The sequence below is a fragment of the Dipodomys spectabilis genome, unplaced genomic scaffold, assembly GCF_019054845.1.
Source record: "Dipodomys spectabilis isolate Male_0828 unplaced genomic scaffold, ASM1905484v1 ptg000328l, whole genome shotgun sequence".
In the NCBI taxonomy this organism is placed as follows: Eukaryota; Metazoa; Chordata; class Mammalia; order Rodentia; family Heteromyidae; genus Dipodomys; species Dipodomys spectabilis.
This window is the reverse complement of record NW_024871005.1, coordinates 1,949,028-1,975,483: the sequence shown is the minus strand read 5'-3', so window position 1 is coordinate 1,975,483 and position 26,456 is coordinate 1,949,028. Positions and strand designations below refer to the sequence as shown.

At 41.3% G+C, this 26,456-nt stretch overlaps 1 long non-coding RNA gene across 2 annotated transcripts; it reads right to left on the bottom strand.

Moving 5' to 3' along the window:
- Nucleotides 1-581: 581 nt before the first annotated feature.
- Nucleotides 582-25,156, bottom strand: LOC122128299. 2 transcript variants are annotated; one of them, XR_006151406.1, is made up of 5 exons: nt 24,348-25,156; nt 21,945-22,132; nt 17,940-18,044; nt 5,974-6,054; nt 582-773 (listed from the first exon to the last, which is right to left on the bottom strand). It is a non-coding gene; the product is annotated as an uncharacterized LOC122128299 (long non-coding RNA). The 2 variants fall into 2 exon arrangements; XR_006151405.1 differs by lacking the exons at nt 582-773; nt 5,974-6,054; nt 17,940-18,044 and having other exon boundaries at nt 21,048-22,132.
- Nucleotides 25,157-26,456: the final 1,300 nt, after the last annotated feature.

Here is a 26,456-nt window from a genome sequence, read left to right as displayed (position 1 = left end):
AAGAGGCTAAGACCTGAAGATCATAATTCAAAGCCAGCCAGGGCAGGAAAGGTCAGTGAAATTCTTTATCTCCAATTAACCAACAAAAATCCAGAAATGGAGCTGTGGCTCAAATTATATAGTGCTAGCCTTAACAAAAAAGCTCAAGGTCAGAACCTAGGCCCTGAGTTCAAGGACCAAAACACACACACACACAGATCTGATCTGCTTAGAATGTGCCTTTGGTGTGTTCCCTCATATGAAACTTCAGTGAAAAGCAGGTCCAGGAATAAATCTTCCGTTCAATGAGAACCACTTAAAAGTTAACAAAATGAGCTGGGTGCTGGTGGGTCACACCTGTAATCCTAGCTACTCAGGAGGGTAAGGTCTGAGGATTGAAGTTTGAAGCCAATCTAAGCAGGAAAGTCCATGAGACTCCAATTAATCTCCAATTAATAAAAAAAAACATATAAACAAAACACACAAAAAAGGTCCAAAGAGGAGCTGTGGCTCAAGTAATAGAGGGCTAGCCTTGAGCAAAATGAAGCTCAAGGACAGCACCCAGGTTGTGAGTTCAAGCCTAGGACCTATAGAAAAAAAGTTAGCAAAACCAAAAATGTATTTTAAGCCAGGATTTCCATTCTTAGAATGTATATACTCACATATATGCAAAATAATCAACATAGAAGGACTGCAGGTGCACAGTGAAAAAAAAAAGTTGGCAGTTGTCCAAATGTCATCACCAAGGTTTTGCTTCCCAGATCCATGATATATTTTTATTGTAAAACAAACTCCTGGTCAGAGAAAAGGAAAAAGTGAAATATTTACTTTCGATAAGGTAGTACATCCACACAGTGCAATTTTCAAAAGCTATGGAAAGGACACACACTTGTCTTCTTCCAACTTGACTTCCCCCAAGCCATCGCCTGTCCGTTCCCTATGAGCAGGAAATTTGGGTTACTAGCTTCTTGTATCTTTTTCCAGAAATAGTTCATACACATGCAATCAATGAATAAACTGAAAAACCACTGTGCATAACAACTGATATTCAATCAACCAACCTCAAAGGCATACAGGAGTTATAAACTTCCTGAGACTGGCAAAGAAAATGATTCTCAGATCAGCCAGGACCACCTTACATGAACCTAGAATCATTGAAACTAGAATGCCATTTCTAATTTAGGATGAACTGTGGTAGTTGTGCAACTCTTTCCCCGATTTTTTTGCAATCTGAGCTGGGTGCTATCCCTGAGCTTCTTTTGTTCAAGACTAGTGCTCTACCACTTGAGCCACAACAACACTTCTGGGTTTTTTAGTTTATTGGAGGTAAGAATCTCACAGACTTTTCCTGCCCCAGCTGGCTTCAATGGTGATCCTCAGATCTCAGCTTCCTGAGTAGCTAGGATTACAGGCGTGAGTCATCGGTGCCTGGCTTCTTTATCTTAAAAAATTATTTTTATTTCATATTCTCACATCCATTCACATACGCACACATACACACATTTTTATATGGTATAAAACATAAATCTTTTTTTTTTTTGTCAGTCGTGGGGCTTGAACTCTGGGCCTGGGCGCTGTCCCTCAGCTCTTCAGCTCAAGGCTAGTGCTCTACCACTTGAGCCACAGCGCCACTTCCAGTTTTCTAGTGGCTTATTGGAGATAAGAGTCTCAGAAGTCAGTCTCTCCAAAGGACACAGTACAGATGGTGGCAAATAATTTCCTAGGTGAGAGAAAATGATCGCAGCCAAGAACCACAAAACAGGATGTGTGCTGCCAATCAAAAGGTCATGCTTGTAAATTACTGTACTTGTGATTCTCCAGCCAACATGGTTATTCAAGAGGAGTATCCTTAATGGAAGTCCACAATGGAAGCTGTGTAGAACCTGGAGTTGGGCAGGGTTTACATTTATAAAACATCTAGGAAAGTTAGACCTTTGACCCTGCATGTGCCCTCCCAGACTGTCATTCGCTCCCCAAATTATCTTCCAACAAAATGAGCCTTCTTGGCCGGGTATTAGTGGCTCATGCCTGTAATCCTAGCTACTCAGGAGGCTGAGATCTGAGGATCGAGGTTCAAAGCCAGCCTGGGCAGGAAAGTCCATAAGACTCTTATCTCCAATAAACCACTCAGGAAACCAAAAGCGGTGATGTGACTCAAGTGGTAGAGTACTCGCCTTGAGCAGAAGAGCTGAGGGACAGTGCCCAGACCCAGAGTTCAGGCCCCACGACCGACAAAACAAACAACAACAAAAAACAACTAAATGAGCCTCTTCCTCTTGGACTCTGATGGTTAGACATGGCCTAGTCAGTGTCTTTCATGCAGGACTGGCTGACTGGTTGCTCCTGGTGCTGCTACAGGGAGGATGCCCAAAATGCCTGGAAACACCTATTTGACCTTCCTACAGCCAATGAAGGACACAGTTCAGTGGGGTGGGGGCTGGAATGCCACGGGTGGATTTGGACTTCTATTTCCTGGAAGTCATATGGCCACCTGGTGGGCCACACATGTACAAATGGACGTGAGGGAGGCCAGACCTAGAGAGGAAGAGATGAGGATGCAACACAGGATGAAACAGATGGGCTAGAATTAGATGAGGACAAGTATAGCTGAAAGTAATGAGGGGCAGAGTAGGCTGAATAGGAAAAATGAGAGGAATAGCCAGGGAACTAAGGTTCTGGAGAGTAGTAGCATGTGCCCTCGGTCAGCCTAGACTCCAAGCTGCCCCATTAGTTACACTATTTGTGGTACGGCATTTCCTAACATTTGCAACACAGAATTAAGATCCATCTTCAACCATTTCCCTAGACTCTTCAAGATGACTCAGCATTCCTAACATGAGCTTTGTGAACTTTAGCCTATAAACCACCAACGTCCATACTTGAGTTTCCATATTTTAAACAATTATTTCACCATATTGTCTGGCATATTTAAGTAAAATTGCCAAAGTATGAACTGTGATCCTCTTTACCTATCTTCTGAGTCTGTTAATCTGAGAAAATCCCTTGAAACCATGATAGCATCTCATATGCTACCTTTTATACCACTAGCCTAGAACTCCCAGAACAGAAAGGATCATAGATCAAATGCTCAAATCATGGGCTTATTAAATCAACTTAAAAACACAAAATATTTAAAAATGAAAACCCAAGTAATAGAAGGAAATTATGATACACTAAGGACAGGATGCAAACAGGGCTGAGGACCACATTTTGCAAAGCAGGTGTTGCACAGTGTTTACAGACTCCGCCTCTTCCTCCATCTGTCTGTCTATTGCATCATCTTCACTAACCAGAGCTGAGAATTGAACAAGGAGCTTAATCAGACTGAAAGTACACCGAGCCCATGACATACCCTGCTTCCCTCCACTGTGACTCACCTCCTGAGAGATGGATTTTTTTTTTCTCTATTATTGGGACAATACTCAGTGTCCTCAATTAGTGGCTAATTTAGATAAAAGGTAGTTCAGGTTGGAAGATGCCTTGACTTCATCTTCCCGTGCCTTTCTAAGTAATGTATCTTGGTTCCCTTATGTAGCCCATTTCTTCTGTTTTTCAGCGTGTCTTACTATGAAGTGACTTGTTAAATATATTTACATATTTACATATATTTACATTTTGTGAGTATGGCCTGTCTCAAATCTACTTGTTTATCATCTATATAGCATACAGCCTGATTTTTGTTCATATCTTATAAGCTCCTAGCTTGCTTATTATGTTTAAACTTTCTTACAAGTTTCTTCTGTCATGTTTTTGTTATGTCCTTCAGAGAACAAACAAAAAAAATGAGAGCTAGTGCTTTTATAATATGAGTAGGGGCCTTTATAATGACTGAAAGAAAATAACCAAGATTTTCAAATGTCCTTGATATAGCGGTCTTCACTAGACTATAATCATTTAGAGGATAGAGAAACTGGGAAATGACTTTATGCCAATGACTTTGTCAATGCAATAAAAAAAACAACTACAATGACAAATTGTCAAACCAGGGATAAGAGAAAACTACTTTGATAAAAAGTGTGTCCAAAAAAAAACCCATAGGGAAGAAATATCCTGGAAAATAGAAATGAGGAAAAGAAGGATGTGTGCTAGGCCTGCATCTATTCAACATCATACTGCAAGTGTGATAAAGCAAGAAAAAGAAAAGGAAGCTGGGTGCTGGTGGCTCACACCTGTAATCCTACCTTCTCAGGAGGCTGAGTTCTGAGGATCGTGGTTCAAAGCCAGCCAGGACAGAAAAGTCCATGAGACTCTTATCTCCAATAAAACACTGGAAAACTGGAAGTGGTACTGTGGTTCAAGTGGTAGAGTACTCACCTTGAGCTGAAGAGCTCAGGGACAGTGCCCAGGCCCAGAGTTCAAGCCCCATGACCAACAGAAAAAAGAAAAAGAAAAGGAAACGTGACTGGAAATGAATAATGGAAGCGTTTAATCTCTGAAGATGACAGGCACATAGAAAAGATGCTATTAGAATAGTGGAATTCATTGAGGTTGCTTAATACAAGGTCAACCTAAAATATTCCTTTCTTTATAGAATTAATAATCAGAGCAAATAGTGATGCCATAATATCATATTTCAATGGGGGGGGGGGGGGTAGAAGCAGGGAGAAACCCTGAGCCCATTGAATGGAGACTTTGGAAGTATGAGCTGAAATATGGGTGGGTGGTTTCTGCTTGTGAAACACTAGGAGGAATCACTTTGAGGCTTTCTCAAAGATGCAGAAGGTCTTTAAGAAACAAAAGGTACACCTGTGAAAAAGGACACATCTATGAAGTATGAATGCATAACAACTGGATGGAGAGAGTGAAAAGACTAGGGATGTTTCTGAGGAGGAGAAATCAGACAGGCTCTCTAAATCAAGGAAAGGATGAGAGCTGTGCAGATCTGCACAGATGTCCTGTGCCTGCATAAATGGGAACCATCAGAGGCTGAAAATTTTACTTTAAGGGTTCAAAATCTGACTCACTGGCTGGCAACTTCCTTGCATCTACCACCCCAAATTTCTAGTATTCACTTGCCTCTTGAACTTTATTTTTTCCCTTCCACCGAAGGCTCTTTTTTCTGATATGTAAGGAATGATTCAAGATTTCAGACTACTTGCTTAGGCTTGAGAGCCTCTGATGGCTAAGGGCTTAGAGGGCTGTGCAATAAAGCAGTCCATTTGCATGATGGCCAAACCTACCCATACTGTTGGGGAGGAGATAAAACTTTCTTCCAGAACAGGAAGAGGGAAATATACAGAGGAAGGAAAGAAGGAAAAGGAGTGAGGAAAAGTTGAAAGGATGAACAAAAGGGACACAGGCAGGAGGGAAAGAAATAGATTACAGAAACCTTCTTCTCTGGGTCCCTCAACACTGCCAGCAATGAAAAGGTGAGAAGCTTCCATGCATCTTTTCCCCAGCACCTAGGGTTGGACACTGTGGGTGGAGCCATCATGTACTGTCATAGAAAACAGAGATATGCAAGGGTCAGATTAAGGACTCTACCTGGCAGTAGTGTCACAAACAGGACCCCGATCAGAGGACTATGTGGAGATGGCATGTGGACACTCACAGTCACCTAGTTGCAGGGGCAGACAGACTGCCCAGGGAATTTGGAAGTGATGTAGCTTCTATAAACCACCTTCCTTCCCTATCTCCCAATGCCACTCATCCTTCACCAACACAGATGACTCCATCTCAGGTGGTCAGCCCTGAGTGATGAGGAAAAGACAAGAAATTTCTCTTCTGCCCTGTTCATTAATGGGATGCCCTTACTTCCACTCAGGAGAAGAAACAAAACTGGAGGAGAAACAAAATTCTCATAGAAACTGCTGCTTTTGGTGATGGATACAGTAGTTTTCAGCAGAACCATGTTGCCAGGGGAAACAACTCAAACACAGGTGAAAGATAAAAAATATTCAGAGGCATCAGAAAGCTGCTGTAGCACCTGAGATTTAAGAGGTGAAGGCATCAGATAATTAGAAGCCTAAGGTGGTCATGCATAGTGACACACACCTGTATTGCCAAGTACTCAGGAGTCTTCAGTCAGGAGGACTATATGTTCTGGCTGGCCTAGTCTACCAAGTCCAACCCCATCTGAGAAAACAAAGCACAAAAGGTTGTCAGAGAAGATGGCCAAGTCTGATTAAAGCATGTGCTACTTAGAAGAGTCATGGCTTTCCTCAATGCTGTCCTTAGATGCCACAAGAAAGTGCTCCGATTTATGTGAGAGGGCCTGGATCAAGTTTTCAAGGTCTCCCTGCAGTACTTGACACTAGCTGGGGCCAATGTTGCCCAGACAGTTCACTGTGCCAGGTTCCAGTCCCTCCAGATTTCTCTCCTTGCATTACACCAAATTGCTTTCATGGGATCTCGTGAGATTACACTGACAGAATGGTGCTAACACAGTTGTATAGTGTGATGCTCACATAACACACAGGTGTCTGGCCTAATTATATGGGTTCACCACAAAACATTGGGCTTGAACTACAGATGTGGGTCTGGATCCAAGCTCTTCTGCCAGGATTTTTCATGTTGCCTCTGCTTTCACTATCTAAGAACAGCAGAAAGTATTTATTGTGAACGTGCAAAAATATAGAAAGGACAATGGAAAAAGATAGACACATTATACAAAGATGAACCTAAGAAACTGTATGTGTCTATACTGGCTAGACTGGAACTTTGTCCTCTAACTCAGATGTTCCTCTTATCCACAGCTTTGCATTCTATCATTTTGTTAAATTTAAGTCTAATTTGCCTGTAAAGATTAAATGGAAATTTCTAGATACAAACAATTGTTAAGTTTAGTTACCACTCTCTTTTTTGTCAGTTGTGGGGCTGAAACTCAGGGCCTGGGCACTGTCTCTGAACTCTTTTGCTCAAGGTTAGCACTCTACCACTTTGAGTCATAGTGCCACGTCTGGTTTTTGAGTGGTTAATTGGAGATTAAAAAAAAAAAAGTCCCATTGGGACTATTCTGCCCAGGCTGGCTTCAAACTGTAATCCTCAGATCTCAGCCTCCTGCGTAACTAGGCTTACAGTGCCTGGCTCAAATTGATGCCACTCTGATTGGCATAACTCTCTCATTAAATCTTTTGATATCTTCATCTTATCTAGTGTATCCACACCTTATCTGCTACCTGCTCATCAGTCACTTAATAGCTGTCTCCATTATCAGATCTACTCTCCCAGTACTGCAATGCTTGTGTGAGATAACCCTTAATGGGTAACCTCATTACTTATGAATGGCTTCAAAACAAGGGTATTGAGGCTGGCATTCAGACATGCCAACATGAAGTCAAAAAGTGCTTCCCTTATGTAAAATGGTTAAAGTCTGTTCCTTAAAAAAAGGTGTAATGTGAAATGACTAAGAAATCCCTACTTTCGCATTGTACCTCAAATATGAAAGCCATGGTATATTAATATATAAATGCATATTTAAGATGGACAAGGTGTTAAATCATAGGGTTCATTGCTTCCTGGGTTTTAAGCATCCAGTGAAGACTTGAAATTGATCCTTAGTAGACAAAAGGGCACTAATGCCTCGCCAACTGAATGTTTAGACAACAAACATTTATGACGAGCAGTTCTGGAGACTAGAAAAGCTGAGATCAGTGCACCAACAGGTTTGAGATCTGGGGAAGGCTCATTACCTATCTGAGCATGGCATCTTCTTGTTGGGACTGGATCTAGGAGAGAAAACCAAGCCTAGCATGTTTAACTTTTTACAAAGACACTCATCCCATCATGGGGCTCCACCATCAGGACCTTATGGAAGCTCAATCACTGCATAAAAGCACCACAACCAAGTACCATCCAACTGGGGGATAGGACTTCAACTTACCAGTATTGTAGAGGGAACAGGAGATGGACCACACAAACACACTCTGTAACCGTATCCAAATATTTTTCCCCATGATTTTTATAAACAATATTTCATTATTTCAAAAAACCATTAAAAAATGAAAAATAAGGCAAGTGTTGCCAAAATGATTATGGATGTAAACTGTGATAGCAAAAACATTAAGTAAGAAAAAAAGAGGTATTTAACATTAGTAAAAGTAAACATGCATCTAAAAGCGTGATGGAAATGCAGATTCATGCATTTAAAAACTTTAAATGCATTTAAATCTTTAGGGGGCTGGGAAGGTGGTTCAGTGGTAAAGTGCTTGCCTTGTATGCATGATTCCCTGGGTTCTATTCCTCAGTACCACATAAGCAGAAAAAGCCAGAAGTGGTGCTGTGGCTCAAGTGGTAGAGCACTAGCCTTGAGCTGAAGAGCTTAAGGACAGCACCCAGGCCCAGAGTTCAGGCCCCACAACCACAAAAAAAAAAAAAACACACAAAAAACCCATAGATTTAGTTTATAAGTTGCTAAAAATAAAAGTATGACATGAACAATATTTGATGAGAGTTCATAGAAATGAACACTCATCTCTTAGCACATCTGTAAGAAATGTAACAATTCAATGATAACAGTTCATAAAGGTGACAACATAAGTGCTTTGTGGATATAAAACTACAAACACATTGAATTCCAATGCTGAATTCACAAATAGATATAACTAAATGGAATAACACAAACATGTTTTGAAAAATCAGAAATATTTTGTCTAGGTACAAAACAATTTTAAAATGGAAAACATATCACCTTAATCTTGTGTTTGAGGGAAAATAAATTATAAAAATTTAGAAATAGAAGTATATACATTACATATTAAAATATGCGGAAGTGGACAACACTTTTAAATAAAAGGAAAATGCACACATTTAACTCACAGATTACAAGTGCAATTTAGAAAAAAATAAGCCAAACATTAACGCAAATGCAAGAGAATAAATTCCAATATGGTAAAAAGTAGTAATAAGGATTAAATGAGATACCACTACTTGATTCTAAAATAACTAGGTTAAGATTATACATGTTCAAAGACATCTCATTAAAATAGACAAACTATTACATTAAGAATAAGAAAGGGCTGGGTGCTAGTGGCTCATACCTGTAATCCTAGCTACTTAGGAGGCTGAGATGTGAGGATCAATGTTCAAAGCCAACCCAGGCAGGAAAGTCTGAGATTCTTATCTCCAATCAACTACTCAGAAAAAGCCACAAGTGGCACTTTACCTCAAGTGGTAAAATGCTAGGCTTGAGCAAAAAAGCTCATGGTCAGTATCCTGCCTCTGAGTTCAAACCGCAGAACCGGGGGAAGAAAAGGAAATAATATTACATGCACAGGGGAGATATTAGGTACTAATATACCTTAGATTTCCAAAAGAACTCAAACTTCTCTGTCCTAAAATAGAAACACTGCCTTAAAATAATAATTAAAATAAAAGCTGACTGCCAGTGGCTTATGCCAGAATCCTAGCTACTTAGGAGACTAAGGACTGAAGATGACAGTTCAAAGACAGCCTGCACAGGAAAGCACATGCCATGACACTTTTATCTACAATTTACCACTAAAAAGCCAGAAGTAGAGCTGTGGCTCAAGTGGTAGAGCACAAAAGCTCAGGGATAGAACCCTGGTCCTCAGTTCAAGCTCCAGGGCTGGCAGGCACACAAAATTACTGATAAGCCCACTAAAATGAGGGGAATGGGAGAGGAACTTAAAGTCATGTTAAAATCTTAGCAAAGTAGAAATAGATGAGACCTCCCTTAATCTGAAAAGGGGATCTACTGAAAACTGACAGCAAACATCCTAGTAAATGGCCAATAAGTGAGATTCTCCACAAATACATAGAGTAAGAATCTCCTATCAGTAGATCTATCATCATCATCATCATCATCATCATCATTTCTAGTTAGGACTGAATCAGCATTCTCAGCCAATGCAATAATCAAGACAAATAAGTAAATGTTTAGGACAGGAAGTTGAGATGAACATGAGGTGACTTGCAGATGACATTTTAATGAACTGAAAGTATCTGAAAGGCCAGACTCCAGTGGCACACACCTGTAATCCTAGCTACTCAGGAGAATGAGATTTGAAGATTAGCATTTGAAGCCAGCCTGGGAAGGAAAGGCTATGAGATTCTTATCTCCAAATAACCAACAGAAAACCAGAAGTAGAGCAATGACTCAAAGTAGAAAAGCTAAGGGACAGGGTCCAGGTCCTGAGGTCAAGCTCAATATCTCTCTCCCTCTCTCTACCTCTCTCCCTTTCACACACATATACAAAATAAGATCCAAACATGCCTTTAGATGATTAAAAGTAATAAGTAAATCTGACAAGACTACTGGATAAAGTGTCAACAAACAAAACTCCATCTATACAATGGTTTTTCTACTTATTTATTAGAAATGCTAGACAATGAAACTTTGAAATGGTGCTACTTACTATGGTATTGATTTTTATAAGTCAGACAACTAAATTTAAAGCATGTGCAAGACTTCTGCAGAGAAAACTACAAACACTATGAAAACAATGTAAAGACCTAAGGACATAGTGAAGTAGTGTCATGAGGACAGACAAGCAGATAAACAGAACAGAATCAAATATCTAGAAACGAACATACATGCAGATGATCAGATTATCAACCACAAATCCCATAAGAAAATGTAGAGGGGGAAGAAATGTTTCAGTGTCCATGATGCTAGAAAACGCAGGTACACAGGTAAAGATATTTTCACACAAAAGATCAATGATGTTACAGAGAGGATCCTAAGTGGCCCCTATTTGTTTCCTCTTCATAGTAAGCCAAGAACCATGAGCTCTGAGCCTTCTGTACCAAACTCAAAATCTTACACATCTAATTAAAGACATCTCAATTACAATTCATAGTCATTTAGAACCTGCTTGCTTTGCATACCCTGCTAAACTCTGCCCAATATCTGCTAGCTATAGATAAAACCAGCCCAAGAGGCTACAAAGGACCCCCAAGGAGCTGACAAAGAGACTAGCCACTCTGCTCTGAGCAACATCATCTAGATACATAACCCCTTCTCCAGTTCCGCTTCTTACCTGGACTTTCACGGCCCACTTCCCTTACTGGGTGATGGTCCCTGATATCATCTCAGGAGGTCTCTGCCTTCTCATAAAACCAGCAACACCCAAATGATAGTTTGGTGTGTAACACTGGTAGGTTTGGGACCATGTCCTTTCATTGATGATTCCGAAATCCTCTAACTCATTACTCACTGCAGTAAACATGGGAATTTGAAGATGATTAAGGAACTGCTGTGGATTAGTAGGATAATCAATTGGCAAAGGATCCTGGAAGGCCTCAAAAAGTGTGACTCAAAATTAGGAACACCATTGTGACAGTTTGACCTGACACGGCTCTTTCTGTCTTCTTTGCTGCTCTACCTGTGTCTCTCCAGCCAGGCCAAATCATAATCCCACTAAAACTTGCATGAGTCAACCACTTTGTTAGGACTGAGTTCTGAAGATCAAAGGGGCCAAGAGGTCTGGAGAACGAATTAAGCCATACATTTGGGACCCACTAGGCCAGTGCTGGACAGTATGAGAGCCATGGGCCTAAACATAAAGAGTGCGGTATTGTATGCAACTGGAGTGAGAGTGAGCTATCCTGACCCCAGGAGATATACAGTGGGAAGAGTTCCATGTGTGGGCTACTGATATAGGAAATGCTGAGAGGAGATGAGCAGAAAAATCTCATCCTTGGTGACCATAAATAAAGGTAAATAAGACAGATATGACATACTGGGCTAAGGGGCAGCCCTAACACTGTCAGAATGAATTGTCCAAGCAGCTAACATCAAGGGATAGGACATTTTTCTGCTGTGGATGACATCACTCTAGCCTCTACTTTGAGGGGTAAGGAGATCCCAATGCTTGAGATGATCCAATTAAAGAGTGAGTTAAAAAGCATAGAGGCAGGGACATTTATATACACTCAGGGACTCTGGAGGAGGTGGCTGCCCTTCGCACTTCAACTGAGAAGCCTAGATTGGGTCTTGCTCACACCAGCTTTTTACCAGGAAGTCACTCAGAGAAGATATGTATCCAACCCCCCTGCCCCAAGAACATATATAGGGCTGAATTGTCACCCTAAGCAAGGGCAATGGAATCCCTACAACATTGTGCACAATCAGTGTGGAAGGGGAATGACAAGCCCCAGGAGGATTTAGACTATGGTCCAGCATCCTCAAAACAAGGGCAGCAGTGGTCTTTCTTTTCACAGTGGAAAGAGCTTAAGGGGACATTCAATGGATGGCACACCCTGTCAAACCCTATTCTGAAACTTCAGTTGCCCTGGGTACTAAGCTGTGTTTAATTCTAGCATGGAGGAGCCCTTAGTAAACACTGTAAGAAGGGACTGTACTGATTCCTGGTTAGTGGATAAGACACTGACTCCTTGTCAGGGATTTGACAAAGTCAGGGTTTGGAAATACAAGCCAAAGATCTTTGGGATGAAGAGATATAGGAGCTGGGTGCTGGTGGCCTCATACCTGTAATTTTAGCTGATCAGGAGGATGATATACGAGGCTCGTGGTTGAAGACAGGCAGGAAAGTTCGTGTGACTCTTATCTCCAACTGACCACAAAAAGCCAATGTGGAGCTGAGGCTCAAGTGGGAGAACTCTAGCCTTGAGCATAAAAGGTCAGGGACAGCACCCAGGCCCTGAGTTCAAGTCTCAGGACTGGCATAAAGAAAATAGATGTAGGGAAAAAATGACCAAAGTAGCCCCTGCTCCATCCATGTTGGTGTGCTCTACTTATGCTCACATCAAACAAGACATGGGGGATTTGAGACAGACTGCTTCAGATGAACTAATCAAAGCAACAAAGCCAGCAAAGTCTTGAAGGAGAGGGAGTCCCCAGCTCTTTGGAACAAGCTACCTTACTTGTTCTATCAACAGGCAGTGAGGTAAGGGATCTGCAGCATCATAGAGCTGCAGAAATGGATTGCTACTACAGGAGTTGATCCAGTTAACTTTCCACTCAGTCATTAGAGAACATACAGGTGCCAGGCATCTAAACCATGGGGCTACTGCATTGGAAGAAACTTGAGAAAGAAACTGGGCTACTGCAGAACTGGTAAATAAGTTCCTCGCACAGCAACAGGAAGAACTAGTTATAACTTAGTGATGGTACAACGCTGCACAGGTGCCTGTGGCTCACATTCTGCTAATGTAGCTACAGACGGTTCACTTGGCAGTTTTATGGATGTTGCACAAGGTGTCATCAGATCCAGGCTCCTGCTTTACTACAAAGTAAAAATAACAAAATCACTTTGATTATCCAGGAGGTGGTAGCTTACACCTATGATCCTAGCTAGTCAAGTGGCTGTGATCTGAGAACTGCAGTGAGAAGCCAGTTGGAGCAGGAAAGTCTCTTGAGATTCCAATTAAACACCAAAAAGCCACAGGCAAAGCTGAGGTTCAAGTAGCACAGCACTAGCCTTGAGCACAAAAGCTTATGGACAGCACTCAGGACATGAGGTCAAGCCCCAAGACCAGCACAAAACAAATCACTTTGCTTGAGACAGGCAATCTAGAAATACATTACAATAGCTCATAAGTTTTCTAGGTAAGGACTACTGAGAAATCTGACACCATAGTCCTGCAAGATCTCAAAATACTGCCTATACCAATTGTATTATATCTCCCTTCCACATCCAAACTGTACCATATTGAAATGTCTACCAAATAAGGAGAACAGTGAAGGAACTGTGGCCAGTGCTGCTTCATGCAGAAACACAATTACAGCTTCATGTTCACAGAAGCCCCAACTCTGGAATTCACAGCATAAAAACCTGCACCTCTATCCATTTCCTCTTGATAATGGTGCACCCCTGATATGGACCTGATCTTTGGGGCCCTTTCCAGCTCCCATCCATGCCTCATTCAGCATTGGCAAAGCACACCACCCAAGACTTGGTACAGAGAGGGACCTTACTGCTTCCATCCGCTGTGCTCTGTGAAGCAAACAAACCAGGCCTGCTCTCCACACCCATGAGGTAACCCTGTTACTCCTGGGCCAGGTGACTCTACTTGTGTGATTCTCAGTGGTCCATCAGATGTCCTGCTTCTAAACACAGATGACCTGGTACTCAACATCAACTTCTGCAGCCTCTAACCTGAAAAACACTTTCCATCTCCAGTGGTGACTACATACCTACTGCTGGCCCACACTGCCCTGGGGACAGCAGGGTTACTTAGGAACCAAGCCATATGCACAGTGCACAGACAGGTAACACAGGGCAGATAGGTGACAATGACAACTCTGCTTCTGGTATATTTGGGATGGTCATTTTCCTACTAACAGGACCAGACACTAACACCAAGGCCTTCACTCCTCTTCCTTCACTCCTCTTCCTGAGTCTACTACTACAGCCATCACCCATTCCAGCTTAGTGTATGATCCAGGGGTGCTTTCTAAGTCCTGTGATACAACTTTGACTACAAACCAGATCCAGTAATCAGCTACTAACCAGTGCCAACAATCAGAGCAATGAACCACTGTATGTAGTCCCACTGACAGCAGGCCCAGGGGGAGCATGCTCCTGACATTAGAACGAGAATGCTCAGGATTAGTGCAGTGAAATTAAAATTTTAAGCTTAAAAAGAGTGCACTTGTAAGCATAATGTGATATCTAGAGATTGGGCAGGTTGTGGAAAGGCAGGGTGGGAATGTGAAGGGTGTGTGTGTTTGTGTGTGTGTGTGTGTGTGTGTGTGTGTGTGTGTGTATGGAAATACTACACTGAACCCATTACTATGTGTAATTAATACATGTTAATTAAACATTTAATGAAAATAAAAAAGAGAGGTACTGGTGGATCATGCCTATAATTTTAGCTACTCAAAGTCTGAGAGCTGACAATCATGATCCAAAGCCAGATTGGATACGAAATTCCCAAGACTATCTCCAATTAGCATGCAAAAAAAAAAAAGCTGGAAGTAGAGCTATAGCTCAAATGGTAGAGTACTAGTCTTGAGCACAAGAGCTCAGGGAAAGCATCCAGGCCCTGAGTTCAAGCCCCAGGACCACCACAGAAGCAATGATGAGAAGGAGGAAAAGGAAGAGGAAGAAGAGGAGGAAGAAGAAGAAAGGAGTAGGAGGAAGACGATGACGACCCAAAGATAACAATAAAACATCAGTAGTTCTAGTTACATACCAAATTGTCAATGTAATACACCTGAAGATAACAAAAAAAAATGAGAGTATGAAACAGTTAAAGCATGTAATACAGGGCTGGGAAGGTGGCTCAGTGGTAGAGTGCTTGCCTTGCATGCCAGAGGCCCTGGGTTTGATTCCTCAGCACCACATAAGCAAAAAAAAAAAAAAAAAAAAAGCCGGAAGTGGCACTGTGGCTCAAGTGGTAGAGTGCTAGCCTTGAGCTGAAGAGCTGAGGGACAGCACCCAGGCCCAGAGTTCAGGCTCACGACCGGACCCACCCCTCCCCCCACAAAAACCATGTAATACAGATGTAACACAAAGCAACTTTATGGGAGTACATGGATGCAGCATGGTAGATATTGAGGATGTCCTGCCAAGAATGAATGCACCAATAATGGCTGGCTTTTGTCCTATTTATGATAATGCTCTCTTCCCAGCCTTCAAGTATCCTACTTGGTGAAATAATAAACCAAAAGATCAGGGGCATCTTCCCATCCACCACCTCCCTGGTCATCTTGCTACATAGATGGAAAGCAATTCTCAGCACTGAGGCCTATATATCAGAGCTTATGGCCAACTTGGAAATTCTTCCCTAACCCACCCCATTACCAACCTGTTTCCCCATTAACACATGACTTTTATATCATTCCTTAGAAGTGAGCTCCGTGATCACAAAGCTGGCTGTTCCAGAGAACAATGTAAGCATGGGTGTTTCTGCAATGACAATTCTTGTAAAAGGTGGCTGACCCCCAGGGAAAAGCCTAAGCAATCTGTGCATGGGTAGGGCCCATCCAAATGGACAACCACTGTCTTAAGCTACCTGTTCCCACACACCCAGTCCAAAAGCTGCTGATGTCAGGCAAACAGCCACCTACAACAGCTTCCTCTAGATCAGAAGTGATGCAGCATATGGTCTCCACCAAAATACAGCCATGTCCAGATCAGTAGGAACACAAAGACTCATACGTGTGATATAATCCATGTCTACCTCTTAATGAATATGGCCTCTCTGAGGATCCCATATATGAGTACCCCTTAGTCCAGAGTTTATTGTATTATGTGACAAAATAGAACAACACATTGCAATACAAAAAATTCACAGGACACCTGCATAGATCATGTCATGACATACAAGTACACCTACGCTATTTACAAATGGCAGTTACCAGAAAAATGAAAGTCAGTGCAAACATATAGAAATGAAGGAACACAATTGTCCACCAAACCAAAGCAGTATCTAACTTAGCCATAGCCATCCTCACATGGCAAACTGAACTGCATGCTGGGCTCATGGCTACCTGTCAGATCCTAGTCTAAGTTGGGTAGTATTCTCCATTTAGTAGTCAATTTAGTATTTAGTAGTACTTCTCTTATAACCTTGAAATATCAAGGTAAGCCTCGCCTATAATCAATGACATCCAACAACTGTATCCAGAGGCCAATCTCACACAAATATGTGGCCAGTTGTGGGCTGCATCAGACTCAGACTCAGAATGCAACTTTGTCTGGTGAAGAATGAAGTTATATCATCTGCAGAAGAAAAATAAAAACAATGGAACTGGAGATCATCATGTTGAGATAAAAGTCAAGGGCAGTGTGACAAATATGACATGTTTTTGTTCCTCGGCAGGATTTAGATCCACAATAGTAATTATAATGTTGATAGAAGTATGATTGCACCAAGGCATCTATATGGAGGGAAAAAAAGCCAGTGAAGGCAATGGGGGGAAAACACAGATGGATGAGCTAAGAATGTGACTGAAGAAGTGTGTGTGTGTGTGTGTGTGTGTGTGTGTGTGTGTGTGTGTGTGTCTGTGTGTCTGTGTGTGTGTGTGTGTGTGTGTGTGCGCGCACGCGCACACGCGCGTGGAATTGTATAATGAAACCCAACACAAACGAAAATGAAGGGAGAACTAAAAAAGGCTGGTTTTAGGAAGAATAATCCAGGGGGGTAAGTTTGATCAAAGTACACTGTATGCCATCACACCCTCTGTACAACATACACTAATAAACATTTAGAAAGGAAAACAAGCCAGAAATACTGTAGGAAAAAGTGAGTATGGGCCAGTAAAGTTATCTTTGGAAATGCCTCCATTCCCATGCCACTGTAAATATCAGGTTTCATGGCACTCAAGTGGTTGCCACCCCAATACTAGCTGGGAGTCCTAAGCAACCTCTTCAGCTCACCAAGCAGATCACATTGCATCTAGGAACAAGCAGCACTGGTACAGTAAGCCTTCCCACAGGGTGTGAGAGAGAAACATATAGGCATACATGAGCACACAGAGAGACACGATCACCATACACCCACTTCCCAGTGGCTACTGGACAGAAGAGAGGACAGACTTTGGGTCTTCTCTCTGGGTCCTGTAACACCTCCCCTGTCTTATATCTCACCAGCAGATGAAAATGTATAGAGTGCTCCTGTTCAAATGACTCAAAGAATCAAAGAATGCAGTATAACTCAAGCTTGATTTCATCATCTACCTTGCCCATGCCTGCCCACAGTACCACTGCATGGAGCACCAAGCTCAACCTTCAACGTACCTTCCTGTTTCCTGCCCTAGCATCTGACTAGTCAACCCTGCCCTTTATCCTTGTCCTATATAACCTCCTCATCCCTCTGACTATGACCTCCATCACACCAATCACCCTTCTCCCTTCTCGCTGTGCTGCTCTGAGTTCTTGGTTCTCCTACCCTCCACTTTACTCAGACAGGATAGGCCTATGAGGGGAAGCCTGTGTACCCCCCTGGATGGCCAGAACAATTGCACATTTCCACAGGCATGCTGCACACAGTCTATCCTCACCCAGTCAGAAATTAAGAACCCGACTCACTGGGATGCCCTGATAATCCCTCAGAGCTTTTCACACATGACATGGTCAATTAACACTCACCTGTGGAACAGTCAAAAAAGACAGAGCCAAGATTATTGCGCATCCACTGAGTCACAGGCCTTGGATGAGGAATTTCAGTCTATATCCAATTCAGCATTTTTGAGTCTGCACATGGCAAAGGTGAATGGAAAACTGTTATGGTTGAAGTTCCTATAAAACAAGGTCCACAACTAACATTTTTAAGTACCTACAAATCCCAAGATTCATTCAAAACAAAGACTGTTATGCACTGACTATTTCTAGAAGAGCACTGCTATATTTCCAAAACTCTCTCCAAAGTATGTATAAATCTCAAGGAAAGTTTCACAACATCCTGGGCCACAACAATATTCACTAATTCTATTAATCAGGATGTTCCATTGACCAGACAATCCCACTCCACATGATGCTGAAAACCAGCCAGTACACTGTGGGATATAACCACAACACTTGGGCATAGCACATAACAGGGAAACTTAGAAAGCAATGAAACAGGGAGAACACACTCAACAGGCTAAGTACCATAGACTGATGGCTGGGAACCCCTGGGTAATGCATTCTGAGTCAATCTAGAAACTGAGCCTGCCTCATAAAGATTACAAGGAAGACTTGAATTGGCTCAATTGCTGGCTGCATGCCATGGCTGGGATGTGTCCACAAAAGCCTATGTGTTCAAAGGCTTGGTACCCATGGAGGGGTCTGTAAAAGGAGGCTAGCCTTCAGGACATAGGTGCTTTGTGGAGACCCTTAGGTCACCAGACACATGCCTTCTAAGCAACCCTCGTCCCTTTCTCTATCTCTTATTAGCCCATGTTTATGAGGTAAGTCATCTTCCTTTGCCTTACCCAAAGAATTGGGGTAAAGCCATCATGAATTAAAGCCTCTAAACCTTTTTCTATACAAGTTATCCCAGGCTTTTTTCTTATAATAGCAAAGAGCTGTCTAAAACACTACTTTGAATAGCTTACCACAAGATAGGGAAAATCTTCTAGAGAGGAAGGGACCAATTCCCAAAGCTGCTAAAATTCCAGCTATGTAATTTCTAGCATACAATTTAAAATTCTATACAAATCAAAAACCTGGACCAAGACCAGAAAAGAACCAGAGACCATACCTCTGGATTTTTCAACATATTGACTTTAAAATAATAGGAAATGAATATGTAAAAGTGAAGAGAGCATAATATGAACAGTATCACTTAAAAATTGGGTGTATTTTTCAAAAGCCACAGAAAATAGTACTATTTACTTTAACAATGGGGAAACAGAAAGTAAGAAAACACATGGTTTCTATTACCTGACTAGAGATAGATGAAAAGGAGATTAGTGAGCAGGTAAACACAAACTTGAGAGAATATGAAACAGTGGTATAGGCAAGGATTCTCTAGATACGACTGGAAAGACATAGGAAACAGAAGCAAATGTTCACAAATGGGACTATATCAATCTAAAATAGGAAGCAACAGAGTGAAGAGTCAACCCAAAGAATGGGAAAGTGTCTTCATCAATTATTTATCTGATAAAAGACAAATACCCATACTATATTAAAACATAAAAAATTAATAAAAAACAAATACCAAGCAAACCACTTAAAATGAAAAATGATCCAAACACGTACTTCTCAAAAGCAGTCAAGAAATACAAAATATAACTCCATTAGCCACCAGGGAAATGCAAATAAAAACCAAAGACATATCCCACCAGTTAGGATGGCTATTAAGCAAATGCTGGCCATGATGTGGTGTCAAAGAAAACCTTATGTACTATTGGTCGCTAGTGGGAATGCAAATTAGTATAGACACTATGGTTCTCCCCCAAAAAAATTAAAAAATAGATCAATCAATAAAATGAACTGCACATCCATGGCTACTGTAGCACTAGTTACACCAGCTAAGATATGGAATCAATGTAGGCATCCAACAACAAAATTATGTATAGATACATAATGGAGCATCATTCAAACCTAGAAAAGAAACACTGTCATTTGCAGTAAAAACTTGCCAGTGAAAGGTTTTAGGCTAAATTAAATAAGCTAGACACAGAAAGACAACTATCATATGTCTTCTCTCATATGTGGAAGGTAAAAAAGCCTGAAAGCGTGACTCAAGAGGTAGAGCATCTGCTTAGCAAGCACAGAGCCTCAAGATAATGCCCCAGGAAGTACCACAAAGGAAGGAAAGAAAAAGACAACCTGAAAGTAAAATAATGATAAGAATTGAGGAAGGGTGCAGGGATGGAGGAGGGTGGTGGATAAATCAAGTTTGGATCTGAAAAGTGTATGCTGGATACAAATACAGAAACATTACGAGTGTAAAAATAGTGTGTTAACAAAAATGACTAAATATTTGTAATGATTTAACACAAGGCACAAGGCGAAGAGCTCTGGCATAGTTAACTGAAGAGGCACAAAGGGAGAGGTCTTCTGCCATCTGGTGGTGAGCATGTGGAACAACCAGAACTTTCCTGCCTTCCAAGAGAGGGTGCCACGTGCTATAGTTACAAGGAAACCAGTGTTTTAGTCTATGCAGGTTACTAAAATAAACCAGACTTTACACAAGAAAAAATTTTTGCTCTAGTTTTTTGGATGCTGAGAGTCCACAATCAAGGTGCTTGCAGATTCAGTGCTGTTGAGGACCTGCTTTAGTGCTTCTAGTTGTCCTCACATAGTAGAATCAGTGAGTGGGGTTTCTTTTATAATGGCATTGATTATACTCAAAAGGCTCACCACCTAAAACCATCATCATTGAGGTTAGGATTAACATGGGAGCTCTGGGGATAGATATGAACCATCAGATCACAGCAGATAACCAATCACAGAATTCACCCCACTACCAAACAGCATGCTCTGGAAACAAAGTCTTGCTTCTTCAAGCCTCCCACTGAGCTTTGACCCTCACTGCAACAAGACTCAACTTTCTTAACCACATGTGTATTCCTGACTCCTGGCTAGAGGGCTTACACAATGTGAACACTGTTCCTCACAACAAACGGTGCTTACATGAATATTTTTATCACACTATGCACTTATGATTCAGGCTCTTCTATGGATGACACTTAGATTTTCATATAGCTTTTACATAATTAAAAAGGATCAACAGTAGGAAAAAATGTTTCATGACAAGACACCTACTGTATTAAATAAAAATTTTATTCATAAAGAAATCACATTACAAATGTGCCACTGACTATCACAAATGAATATTAAGCTTTTTTTCTGCATGTTAGGGACACAAAAATGCCAAATACACATTCCTTGTCCTTGTGAGGGAGGGGCTTGGGGTCAGGTCCAAAAACATCTACACACTACAAATTAAAGAAAACATGAAAGTTTGGAAAGGTGCTTTGTGTCTTGAAAGTTGATGTGGAAAAGCTTTGACTGGATGGGCTCATCAGGAAGGACAGAGCCCATAAATGTGCTGGGTCCCAATCAACAGGTAAGAATGAGGCACTAGGGGTAGAGAGTAAGCCAACATGCCAAAAATTGAGATGAGTCAGGAGAGGAAATGAGGGTGAGAATTTCCAAGCTATACAGGTAAAACTATGGACAGCGGTCAGGCACTGGCTGCTCACACCTATAATTCTAGCTACTCAGCAGGCTGAGATTTGAGGATCTTGGTTCGAAGATAACTGAGGCAAAACAGTCTACAAGACTCTTACCTCCAATTAGGCACCAGAAAATGAGAAATGGAGCTGTGACTAAAAGTGGTAGAGTGCTAGACTTGAGCAAGAAACCTCAGGAACAGTGCCCCAAGCCAAGTTAAAGTCCCATGGCCAATAAAAGAAAAACCTACAGAGAACAACTGATGGGTGAATGAAATGTTCAATTTCTTCACCACACAGGTGGTGACAGGCTTTGTTTACATTCTCAATTTCTGTTGTGGTTTACCAGTAAAATGAATCCATTTTCCTAGGTAAATGCTAGATTTCAATATGAAATTTTCACAGTGTATTAAATAGTCCAAAGGGATGTACAGTGAGATTCATACTATCTACTTATTATGCTGGGAAGGAAAGCTAAAAACATTACCTACATATCATCCAGAAATAATATAAAGAACAAAAAGATTTCTTCTAGTCCTCTTGATCTTGCATTTTGGCAACATGGATCCCTGTATTGTCAAGGCTGGCCTTGAACTGAAGATATTCCTGCTTCAGCCTGCTTTGCTGAGAAGAAGACATGCACCACCACCACCACCACTCCCAGTAATCTTCTTTCTAAATAGAAAACAAAAACTGATAAATGTAACCAAATCACTATTACAGAGCAAATTACTCAAAGGTAGAGTCTATAGACTATTCCAATCTGCTAGAGATGAAATAAAGATAACATTAAAATAAAGAGACTCATCAAGAAGAAAAGAAACATAATAAACATTTGCAGAGGGGATACTTGAATGATGAGAGTACAAAGTGAATTTTGTAACTAAAGATTTAATTTCTGGAAGACACAAAATAAGTATGAATGATATTTTGGTGTTGGGATGAAAGCCAAGGCTTCACACATGCTAGGTAAGTGTTCTACCATTGAGTTAACTTCCTGGATACATATTTTGTTTTTATGCATAAATTTGCCATGTGGGTTGAGGGATGAGGAGAAGAAATGTCTGAGAGATGAGAAGGTAGGAACTAGTTATGGAAAGCAGGTCATGGAGCAAGCAGACACCCACCTGAACAAGTAAAATGTGGCTAATTGGCCCAACAGAAGCCTTTAGTGTTTAGAAGGTGCAACCAGGTCCATATCCAACACATGGGGTGTTGGAGGGCAACAGAGGACAAAGTGGACACCACACCCTCTTGGCATGTGCTGCCATTAAGTATACAAGCAACTTAAAGCTATGGTAACAATGGATAGATGGTGACTACCCGAATACCAGAGAGAAAAAATGTTTCTATAATCTGAGATGGACACTTATGAGTATATTACTGTACAAAATGTTACTTTCACTTTCCAAATGTTACTATGCTTACAGCATGTTACTATTAATAGAGGAAGACAGACAGCTGTGGTCCTGAAAGCCTATAATTCCAGAAATAGATAGGCAAGACAAGAGGATGCTGTCTTCAAGGCAGCCTGGGTAACATAATAAGACCCAGTCTCAAAAAATGAAATAAAGGTAAAGAAAATTGACAGAAGAGTGCTGCATACCTACTCCAAGCTGAACACCTGTCATGTGTTACACATTTACCTTAGCCCTTCAATCTGAAAGGTAAAACCTATTAACAGGTTCATTGAATATGAAAGTGAACTAATTTATGGGTTATTGAGAGTCTACTTCATCTATATATGTAGTATGTAATGTTGAAATCAGATGAAATAGTAATATTTTCTTAAGTCACATTTTCCTTAATTTGGGCAGGGTCCGGAAAATTTCATGCTTCCCAAGCAGGCAGCAACAAACTTGAGCTATAATCTGAACGCTTTCTGCTTTATTATTTTTTGTGCCAATTCTGGGGCTTGAACTCAGGACCTGGGCACTGTCTCTGAGTTTCTTTTGCTCAAGATTAGAATTCTACCTCTTGAGCCACAGTGATACTTCCAGCTTTTTTTATGTGGCACAGAGGAACTGAACCTAGGGCTTCATGAATGCCAGGAAAGCATTTTACCACTGAGCCACATTCCCAGCCCTGCTTTATTTTTTTGAAAGGGTTTTTTCAATACTAGCCTGGGACATCATCCTGTTAATACTTCATATTTAGCTGGGAGGAAAGCAATGTACCACCATGCACAGAATTGTCTTGGTTTAAATATGGGTCTCACCACAATCATTTTGCCTGTGCGGGTCTTAAACTGAAATCCCACATTCTCCCAGCTCAGCATCCAACTTTGATTAGGTTTAGGATGAAAACTTTCACAATTCTTCCTTTAAAGCTTTTGGAAACTACAGAGCATTCTTGTTATCTATAGTTAATCTGCATGCAGTAGAACCTCTAAGCAATTCCTTTGTGTCTCTTCTCACTCGATTTTCCAGAGACAAAATATTACTAGGTGTCTCTACTCTGACCTGGCCTCATACAGGATTTCTAGGGCACACCTTTCTATCCATTCACCCACTCCATCTCTCTTCTTCCCATGCCCACACTGACAACGTGCCTTCTATCCTGTCATCATCAGCCACACATTAGTACTCCCTCCACCCATGCTTCATCCTGTAGCACTCCTCTCAAATAACATCTGTGTTCTCCTCAGCCTTTCATTCACAAAAAGGAGGCAAGCCAGACTCTCCCACCTGCTATCCTCCCCAGCTCTGCCCAACTTCCTCCTTCCCACACCACTCTTAAGATCTGGCCTTCCACCTTCTCTGATTTGCTATTACCAGAACCCTCCTAAGCTGCAGGAACAGCCCAGCCTCCCTACAACCAGGATGGCCAGGCAGGAATCCACTGTCATGCAGGGGCCTTCCTCAACCAACTCTCCCCAGCCCCAACTCACCTCTTCTCTCCAGCATAGTCCTTCATTCTATGTCTCTCCAGGCAGGTACCCTTCACTGAGCACATGCATTTCAGTCTGTCCTACAGGATGCCACACTTCCACAGATATGTCTGGTCACCTCAAGAGCAGATTTGTCTTCAAGGTTTTCATTTGTACCTAGACCATACTTGTAAAAGAGTATAAGAAGTCAAAATACCATGTACCGTTTTAGCTGAAAAAACAAGCAAACCAGGTTACTGGTAAAAATGCTAGCTGTCTATCACTGCTCTACCAAATTCACTGAAGACTCTTTGGGCTTAGAAGATGTAGTGAGGAATCCTTATTTATGTAGATTGGGTAGTGTCACCTAAGGTCCTAAGGCCTGAAAATGAAAAAAAATGGCAAAAAATTGGAGGAGGGTCACAGAGCAAGCCCAGAGCTACATGGAATTCACCTGCTCTTTTTACGTAAGCAGAAACGTCTGAGGGTGCTCAGGCCATCCCAGGGGATAGGGTGAGCCAGTTTCACTAGCAATAATGGATGCAGGTTTGATCTAAAAGGTTTAAATTACAAATTTATCTAATTAGTTACACATTCTCCAGTATAATAAGCACAGGCCTAAGAATCCAAGTCTACAGAGACAGGATGGGCCAAAGACGAAAGCACAGATCTAGCAAGCAGAATCTTAGGGCTGTCAGTGATAGTAAAGTATAAGCTTAATGACTGTACAAGGCAGGACAAGATAAAACAAGTATCAGAAGTATTTAAAAATTAGTATAGGGGCTGGGAAGGTGGCTCAGTGGTAAAGCGATTGCCTTGCATGCATGAAGTCCTGGGTTCGATTCCTCAGCACCACATAAACAAAAAGAAAAAAGCCTGAAGTGGCGCTGTGGCTGAAGTGTTTGAGTGCTAGCCTTAAACTGAAGAGCTGAGGGACAGTGCCCAGGCCCAGAGTTCAGGCCCTATGACCGGACCCAAAAAAAAAAAAAAATTTAGTATAAATATGTATGGCTTCTAAATCTGAATCGGGACCTCAGAATACTATGGAAGTGCTATTAAAAACCTGAGATCAAAGGGCTGCTTTAATTCAATGAATAAATAGGCAACAGATCTTTCTCAACAGAAGAATTACAAATGGTCAAGAAAATATGAAGAAATGGTCAACATAATTCGACATACATAAAATACAAATCTAAACTACACTCAGATTCCATCACACCAAACACAAAGTGACTACAATACCTGGGCACTTGGATCAAGTGGTAGGGACTTACACTCAATCCAAATTAATGTCCCTCTCAAATATAAAAACACCAATCTGGTATGTGACCAGGCGCCAGTGGTTCATGCCTGTAATCCTAGCTGCTCAGGAGGCTAAGATCAGCAGATCCACTTCAAAGCCAGCCTAGGCAGAAAAGTCCATGAGACCTATTTCCAATTAACCACCAAAAGAAGCTGGAAACAAAAACAAACACTATGGATGGGAATGTAAACGAGTGCGGGTGTGACATTAATCAGTATGAAAGTTCTTCAAAAACTTACAATGGAACTTGGAAATATATCTATCAAAAGTCATATAACTCAGCACATAATGGAAATACACACACTTCCATGGTTACAGTAGCATGAGTCACAATACCAATTTACGGAGTCAACCTAGGTGTTCATCAACTGATGACTGAATTTTAAAATGTGGTATATATACAAATTGGAGTGTCATCCAGCCACAAGGAAGAATAAAATTTTGTGTCTTCCAGGAAAAAAAAACATATACAAGTGGAAATCATTACATTAAAAGAAAGAACCAAGATAGAGAAACACAGGTATCACATACTCTCTGCAATAGCTGTACACTGAATAATGACAAAAGTGGAAAACTGGGAGGGGGTGGAACTTGTGTCACTATTTGAAGCTGGGAGGTTCAGGTGAGTGGGGAGGGGGAAAGGAGAGGGTAAAGGAGAGGCAGATCTAATTGAAGTACTGCATAGGCGCCTGGGAAGAAGGCAATGAATCCTTTCAATTATTTTTTAAAGGAGAGAAGATGTAAGAGAAAATATAAGCAGTGAATTTGATCAAAGAACACTAGGCACCCCCATGGTAATATTACAGAGAAATCCTTTGGTACAATTA